Source organism: Pygoscelis adeliae, unplaced genomic scaffold (assembly GCF_000699105.1).
Source record: "Pygoscelis adeliae isolate BGI_AS28 unplaced genomic scaffold, ASM69910v1 Scaffold88, whole genome shotgun sequence".
Lineage (NCBI taxonomy): Eukaryota > Metazoa > Chordata > Aves > Sphenisciformes > Spheniscidae > Pygoscelis > Pygoscelis adeliae.
In genome coordinates this window covers 1,045,969-1,055,224 of record NW_008825616.1, presented here as the reverse complement: position 1 = coordinate 1,055,224, position 9,256 = coordinate 1,045,969, and positions in this window count along the sequence as shown.

The following is a 9,256-nucleotide window of genomic DNA, read 5'->3' as shown; positions in this document are numbered from 1 at the left end:
AAAAAAAGGACAGAGGGCTGGTGAGTAGATGTTGTAGCCTGTTTCCATGACACATGAAGTGTGTGGCATGTGATATAAATACCATGACCTGGTACCACACTGACAATTACACTTCTGGAGCAGTGGAAATAGTACCTCAAATCAACATTGTAAGTGGAGATTAGGGGACTGTGACAATTTCCCTTGGCTAACTCCTTACCCTGAGCTTTTCAGCAGACCTGCTGGGTTTTAAATATACGTTATGGTTCCCATGACCTGCAGATAACCCAAAAGGAGGCGTCAGCATGTCAGGGCATGCACAGATAGGGGAGCATTTGATTTTCTAAGCAAGTGCACCAAAGAGCTCTGTGGGGCAGCTCAGGGAACCACTCTGCTATCCTAACTCCCTGTGCTCCCTAAAACAGAGGGATGCACTGAAAAGTGAATCAAGGCCTATGGGCTCTTCTTGGAGACCAAGAGGGGTTATATCAATACCATGAAATATATATGAATTACCCGTGACTGAAGAGAGGTGCATATTGCTTACGGTTTCACTTGCCGTGTAACAGATCAGAAAGCCCTTAAACTGTCCCAAATGAGCAGTTTAAACTTCTCTGCTATTGCTTGAGAATTGTGAGCTGAGGACTTGCTCTGCAGGCGGGCTGAAAACTGATTCTGTTTTACTCACATGTTGAGAAGCTGATGGTCCTTCAGGATTCGAGTATCTGCACATGCTGCTGGTATTTCACTCTTTTGTGGACCACAGTCCACAGGAACTGAAATGCTGTGCCCCTGCTAACTCCAGGAGGCATTTAATTTCAGATTAGACCTTTGATTTAAAGTCCAGAAGAGGGTAAAAGCTTGTGTGTTCCAACCGTTTCTGCAGAGTGGGGATGGTGACAGAGCTACAGATGTGGAAAGTGGTCCTATTGTTTATGACATTTGTGAAATTTTATATTTCTACTGGGGATGTGGTTTCCATTTTGTAAATGGAACCTACAACCTAAAAATAAGTCAGAATTGGATTTCCTAATTTTTCCATAGCAATGAAGACCTCTTCAGCTGAACTGGGCAGCCTGGGTTCCCTTTATGTTGAATTAAAAGAAATGGGAACACTTTTGAGGAACTGGTTTCATCTGACCAGTTTTAATTTACTTTAGGATGAGATGAATTATGCTGTAGACTAGATTGACTATAGCAAGTATATCTGCACTGACTATAGGAAGGAATATAGGTGACTGCTCAAGGTGGAGGCATCTACATTGAATCCTACTCTTTGACTTGATACCTAAAGGATTTAGACACATGGTGTGAGACATTCTCCACTGATAATTTAAGAAATCGGTCTCAAATCCCTGTTCAGGCATGTGTATGTGTCTGTCTCTGTTCTCTGGTTGTCTGAGCTCATGTTATAACCAATGGGTTGCCTTTCAGGCAGGGTAGGGTATCCCACCTGGTCTCCAGCTGCTGCTTCAGAAAGGGCATGCATTTTCTGTAGCTCCCATGTCACATCCTGTTGTGTAACTGTATACATGTCTCAGAAATCACAACAGAAGTACTCACTCACCGAAGTGTAGGTATCAGCTTTAGGGTGAGATGAATCCTCTGATCATACTGAGTAGTGTCAGGATTCAGCTGCACAAAACCAGGTACCAGGTGCCATCAGAGGTACTGTAGGGTTATCCCAGACATCCACACAGGTCTGGCACATTTGATGTGGGATCTGGACAGGACCTATATTTTGTCATCTCAAATGGCACTAGCTGTGTTCATGTGCTGGACTGCTACTTACAAGCTCTGAGACTAGACATCCAATGCAGGACTAGAAACCTCCTACACATGGACATCTAAATTAAGCTGTCTTAATCTGAATCCAGACACATAGCATTAGGCAAGAGGAGTTTCATGACAATTCATGCCCAGACAACAAAACAAAAGTGCAATTCAGGTGCCCAGAAAAATATTCTAGTAACCTTTGAGTTGTCCCAGTGTAGTGATAGATGTCTGCAAAGAAATGACAGATATAACACAAGGCCAAGCAAGCAATGCATCTCTGAAAGGCCAGGTGAAACATAGGTGAGATACCTAGGCTGTCTCAAAAGCTAATGGCTAACCACCAGAATCAACTCACGGGCACCTAAAATTTGTTAGATCTGTTATTTCTGTCTGTGTTGGCTTTTTTCTGATGAGCGTCATGAAGTCAAAGGCATTAAAATTCAGGGAGTTTCCTCAGGAACAGCATAGAGCATGGAGAGAGCTTGTAGGTAAAAAGATTCATGAAAACTAATCTTTTCAAGGCGCAGCTGGACCTAACTCACTTTGACTGCAGTGAAAAAGGGAGGGCTGTGTATATCTCAAGACTAACACCTAAAAGGAAAGAATTTTGCTTGCGCCTCCCAAGTGTCTTGCCTGGATCTGGGATTGGCCATGCTCAAGCAATGTGCTTAATGCTTTGGCATAAAATCTCCTCCACCTGCATTTGCTTTAAACTCTGCTTCATTCTGCCTTATTACCAGCTTAATAAAAATAATATTAATGTCTTCATTTCGTTCTGTAGGGTTTGGGATTATTAGACTGGCAGCCAATCAAGGTCTTTGCTGTGAATTACAATGCGAAGGTTATGTGCAAATGATATCTTGCTCCTTGGGTTACAAGTAAAAGGAGTTTTCATAGCCATACAAGGGAAATAATTGTGCTTTTTAAATAAAAGAGGTTAACAAAAGTGCTACCTTTTGGTGAACCAAAACTGCCCAGAAGAACAAAGCTTTTTTGATTATTTTGTTTGGTTTTTTTCCTCTGGTTAAGTGTTGTAAAATATTCTGGTATCACAACATACGTGCCAGTGTGAGTCTGGTGGTTGTGGTGACTCTTGTGGGGTTTTTTGGTACAGGCTCCCATATTTAGTGTTTTATTTCCTGAACTCCCAGCTACAGGAGTCATGTGATTGTCTGAGACTCTTAGACTGTTATTTTTTTCAAAGATTGTATTTCTTCCTTGCAGGAGTAAAGAAACACTTGAAAATGTGATTTCCTAAAGGCTCTAAAATCAAAAGTCAAAGAAAAGGGATGCTATTGTTACTAGTGATTTTATGATTTTTTTCTATTGATCTTCAATTTTTTGAGCATCTGACTCATTTTTGGAAGCAGGGGACCGCAAAACAAGGTCAATGTTGTGCCCAGATCCTGCACCAACCACACGATCTTCCTGAGTTCAGTTGAGCAAATGCTTTTGGATTACGTCCCCATTTCTCCAAAAAACTTCACTAGCAACTGGTCATATCCAATGTTCTGTCTGGTGAGGTTTCTGACCTCTGAATTTCACACTTTCATTTCCAGTACTAATCAACCTGACTGGAACAACTGGATTTTTAGTCTAATAATAACCAGGTTACTGACACTCAAATTATCAAGAAAAATTGTTCCATTTCCGTTGACTCAGTTTAAGAACATGGCACTCAGACTTTAGTGCTATGATCAATGAACTCTCTCTATACGTACTATGAATGCATTACAGGTCTATGTGCTGACATATTAAGCAGTTGAGTTATATATTCTGTTTTAAAAGCATAGGCTCAAGCTGCAGTATTGTTTGCTTTTAGCTTTGGAAATTACTGGGTCTGTCAAAAAAGTTGCTTTGCATTAGCATCTTGTCGTTTTAGATCACTTGCTGAAAAGTATTGAGCCTTGATTCTTCAGAAAGGCTCAAGTTCTGCCCATGGTTTGTTTAAATTACTGGGGACTTGTGTTACTGATTTCAATGAGGGCGAAACTGGGGCACTGAAAACTAAATCTATTAATCTCCCTTCATTCACCTCCTCAAAGTTATAGTAGCAGACTAAAGAGGCTATAAAAGCTTTTGAAAGAACCTCAAGCATAAATCCATTGAAGTGTCAAAGCTGCAATTCACTGAATGAGAAACAGAGCAGCCCCCTTCATTTGCAGAAGGTGGCGGTCTGAAGAAGCCCTCTGAAGTGGTTGGTTTCCTCTCCGGAGTTGATTAGTGCCTTTTCTAACTCCTGTTTGCAATGAACATAATGTGTGCTCCTCGGCTGCTGCTCTCTCATTACCAATTTGGGATTAAGGAAAATGAAAAAAAAAAAAAGCAAAAGCAAGAGAAAAAAAAGTCCTTTGATTCAATTTCCTTTTGTTAAGATTTCCTTAAATATTATCATTAGTTGTTGTTTATTTTACTAGGATTGGAAGGAGCAATTGTGGTCACACATCCGACTGCTGGCATACCTTAGACCAGAGAATCCCCTCCTGCAATTACTGGATCCTGCTCAAACGCCTGCAGTCCAGACTGAAGCAAATCTTTTATGGTTTCCGACTCTTGATCCTCCTGGAAAGCTGTGATCTTAGCTGATTACATCTGCTGGCTTCAATGGTGCTATCACTTAGGATCACAGGGAATACATCTGTAAAAAAACCTGGTCTGCAAGATTTGCAGTGCTTTCTACTCAGGACTGAGTTCTACCTGCTAGGTTCCAAAATCACTCAAGTCCTCACCTGAGTAAGCCCTCTATTTACAGCACAAGAGCTGGGACTGAAAGAATGCATACAACCGAAATATCCACAGAGCAGGGACTAGATGGACATGCTTGAACTGCCCTAACTTGCTTAATGTGACATTACCTTGATTGTACCAAGTAATGGCATTTCCCACATCAGCTGTCTGGAATCAAGGATGACTACTCCATTCTCTTGCTAACACTTTCTTGTGAGACTTATAGAATCATAGAATCATAGAATAGTTTGGGTTGGAAGGGACCTCTAAAGGCCATCTAGTCCAACCCCCCTGCTGTGGGCAGGGACATCTTCAACTAAATCAGGTTGCTCAGTTGAACTTAAGTGCACTTAAGTGCACCAAAGTCTTGCTCCAGAGATAATAATGTGCCCAAAGTAGCAGGTTACCTAAATGCAGTTAGGAAAGGGATTTCCCAACTGTGGCCAGTCTTCTCCAATTGAAAATTATGTTTAATTTGTGTTTAGCATCTACCATTCACTGAAAGTTTCATACAGATAACAAAAATAACAAAAAATATACAAAAATAACAAAAGCTATGGTTCTAAATGTCTGAACTTAATCTAACCAGCTAACAGCCATTCATTGTATACCTCCTTAATCCACTGGCAGTTTATTAACATTTTCAATATAATGGGATACAGAAATAAATCCTTCAATCTGTTTGTGTAAATTAATGTTCATAGTTACCCCGGTTGTTCTTGGTTTCTCTGTATACATCTGAAAGAAATAAATGCACAAGCAAATTAGCACATATAAATGAGCATATTTTTGCAATTATATATACAATAGAATAACAAGGACCCCTTGTCCTTGACCCCAATTCCACCCACGATTTTCTCCATTTATGTTAATTTAGGTTGGAGAGTTTAAAAAAGGTCAGTGAGTTCAGTGTGATACTAGGAAAGATGCTTCTCCTGGTGTTGAAAGCAGGGGCCTTGAGTCTAAGGATACGTAGCATTGCAGGTAAAACTGCTTGTCAGGTTCAGTGTACTGGGGCTGAACTACAGCCTCTGGAGCAACCTGACAAAGCAGGATTGTTAAAAGCAAAGGGAGGGATTTAGCTACAAAGTCACAGACCTAAATGCAAGTTTCTAACAGGAGTTTGTGCATGAACTCGATGTCCGAGTTCCCACTTTAGTCTGCAGGGATTTAGGCTAGGATTCAGCTGCCATGTTAGGCACCGCTGGGTACATCTCGGCTGGTGAAGTGTCTCAGGTCGTAGACTCATCTGTGTTGGAGACCACCTTGAGGAGGTGTCTAGTCCAAACTCCTGCTCAGAGCAGGGTCAACACCAAACTCAAAGCCAGTTGTTCAGGGCTTTGTCCGGTCAGGTCTTCAAAACCTCTGAGGATGGAGATTTCAACACCCCTATAGGCAACTTATTTCAGTCCTTAATTATCCTTATACTGTGGTTGGCTTTTTTTTCCCCTTATGCTAATCCATAACCTTCTCTGTTTCGATTTATAACCATTGTCTCCAATTCGTCTGCTGTGTGCCTTAGTAAGAAGCCTGGCATCATCTTCTCAGCAATCTCCCCTTAGGAATAGGAACGCAAGAAGGCTTGTAGCTATGTGAATGTGCTGAACATTTTCTTGATCCAGAGATATCGTCTTCCCATCTTCACCTCCATGGGTCATGAGTCCCTTCCACCCACTGGTCCATACAAAGACATGTGTGGAAAGATTCAGGCTCAGCCCGTGGTCTGAAGGACAGCTCAGGGAGGGTTTAGGAGGACATTTGTGTTGGCAGATTCAGGACACTGACTGGACAGAGTCACTCCGGGTTGACTGTCCTCCAGATTACATGTGATGGCACTCCTGAGGTCTGTTTTCTGTACATATACATAAACAGTCCAGCACAGAAGTATGGGTGATCTTCAGACTTCTTGGAGGGCCCTGCAGGGGTTAGTCTGTGTGGTGGATCAAGGAATGTGACCTTAAGAAGGCCCTTGGGAGTGCTGTACAAGCAGTCCTATATATTGTAGATGCAGCCTCTGAGCCCGAGATATATCTGGGCTGACAGCCAGCACACAGGTCAAGAGGCTTGGTGTGCTTAAAGCCACTCAGACGCTTACATTTCAGCTAGGAGTGAAGACATAGTCAATCTGCCATTTTAGCTGAAACATTTTCTTGTCTTTACCTCATAAATCTAGCCAGCAGACCTTGGCTCTCTGGAGCTCTGAGTATTTGCAGTAGTGAACGCTGAAAACATTCAACACTTTTGCCTAAGGGCTTACAGCACCAAGTAGCTGTCTGAAGCAATGGTCAACCACGGGGATGGGGAGAGATTGGGCTATGAAAACAATTGTGTTTAATGTATTTGTTTAATGCTACAGGTTTTCTTTGTATCACACAGAGGGAAGATGCCAAGGAATAGCACCGGTTCATTGAGACACCAGTTTTTCCAGCTGAAAGCTAGTCAACCTGAAGAACTGATGCCATGCGTGAAGGCAGGTCTGTCAACACACACAGCAGATGGCTGGGCTTCACAGGGGGTGGTGGTGGGAGTGAGCAGGGGAACAGGGGCCTCAGATGCGATCACGGGAGGAAGCAAAGAGTAAATAAACGTCTGGGCATGCACTCCAGCAGCCAGCCTCAGTGGTCAAGGGCACAGGAGAAACAGCTGTGGGAGATCAGCAAGAAGGCAATGGCCTCACGACCAAGAAGGAAGGATGGTGTTAGAGCCAGATGGGGAAGAGTTTGTGGTTTATCACTTTGGGGTCTTGTGATGACAGGGATCTAAATAGTAAACTTTGTTATTTTCTTCAGTTAATAAGAGTGCAAAAATAGCCACGATACAGAGTCAAATCAACATCTAGGGTGACAGGGTATCTCCAAGCATCAGCTGAGCAGTGTCAATTTACCACAACTGGGAACCTGGACAGCTGACCCTTACTGCAGTTGAGTTACATTGCCAGGAAAACTGCCCTATTCTCTCTAACGCAGCTATACGTATTTCCTCAGATGATCATCTACCTCCTTGATTGTAATGGAGTTGTGAAGATTTATCCCCAATGAGAAGCTGGGTTTGCTCTGTCCATGCTGACATACACAGCAGAAGTGACTCTGACTCTTTGGGTTCTTCTGTCTTGATTTACACTTGCTGTGGGTCCTGCCCATCCTTTCACAGGGTATGGAGAATTCTGCCCTTTGAGGCGTTCAATGACATTCCGCCTTCTATGGAAGGGCATGTAAGACAGCAGCCAATCCATCCAAGTTAGAAGAGATCTCATCAGCAGAAAATAGCCGCAGTATCCCCTACCAAGAACACCTTTAGCCCAAAGTAAGGGCCAAGGCAGCAGCATATTTGGGATGTTTCTTACTAAGAGCACCCATGACCAGCAATCTAGGAGGCCTGCAACTACACCAAGGACAGCAATGGTTGCTTTTCCCCTCCCAGGACTCTAAAAAGCTTACCTCTGTCGCATACTCATTGTACGTCTTTAAATAACATAAAGCCCACAACCTTGCAAATATTTAATGTGATAACAGGAGGTAGATGTCTAAAGGTCTTGGCAGATGTGAGCTCTAATATGTAGCACTGTTCCCTAACTGCAAATCAGACACCATGTTAGCTCCCTAGCCCTGTTTTCTGGAGGCCAATGAGCACTTCTGAAATAGGTTGTGGGTTTTTTTTCTCCCTGAGAATGTCTCCGATGTAAGATGCATCTGTTTCTTGAGGGTAAAAACTGTGGGAAAAAATACCCTTTTTTTCCAGGAACACATACATCGCTCCTGCCTTCATGCTTCAAAATCCTAGGACTGTAAAGAGCAGAAAGGCACAAGTGTGGGTTTGTTTCGGTTTTTTTTTCCTTTGATTTTGCTTTTATTTACTCTGTTAGAAACAATACTCCAGTTGCTAAGGCTTAAGCTCACAGTCGTGTTGTATGTTCCCCTGCAGCCCCATGGCATCACTCACACCTCATGCAGAGCAGGGAGGGGTATTGACTCACAGTAGGTATCAGCGAGGTCATCAGCTGCTACGGCGAGGGAAGCACAGAGGCCTGAAGTCAGCTCTTGGCAGGTGGAGTAAGGTGGGTCTGAGCTGTAGCCATCAATATCCAGCCAGTGGATCTCTCCGAGCACTCCAGTTCCAGGGAGAAATGGCAATCGCAGACACTTTTTCCTGTTAGCATAGCTTTCTTTAAAGAAAAGCAAAAGTAATAATGTCCCATTTATCTCTGGCTAAGTTTTGGATTGTTTTATATATAAATATACACATACATACACAGTACGATGATTACATTTCTAATTACAGCATACACATCTTTTTTGGATTTTTTTGGCTATATCTGCAAAACAACAGGCTTGTAAAAATGGGTGGGTCTGTTTTTCATGTTGTGTGCATGTGTGTTTTGTTTTCCAAACCGGGCTGAGAGCCTTGTTGCCTGGGCCTTGTCCTTGCCCTAATGGAGAGCTTCTGAGAAAAAGCAGGAAGATAGGAGCCCTTGTGAAGGGAAGCAGCACCATTGATATACCTCAAACTACACAGCGCTGCAGTGGAAAACATTGCTGTGCAAACTGTCATCACCAAAGGCTGATAATGAAGATGCAGACTGGAGTTTGTACAGTGTGGAAGGCAGTGAGCTGAGAGGAGGGGCAGCGAGGCACCGAATGCCGTACCAGGGACTGGCTGGGTAGTTAACTCTTGCTGGACTCACTGCCTGTCTGGCCAGACCTCATCTCCCCACACCTCTCAGCTCCCCTCCCCTTCTACCTCCCAGCCCACCTTCTGAAGTAGGGCCCTTCTCCCG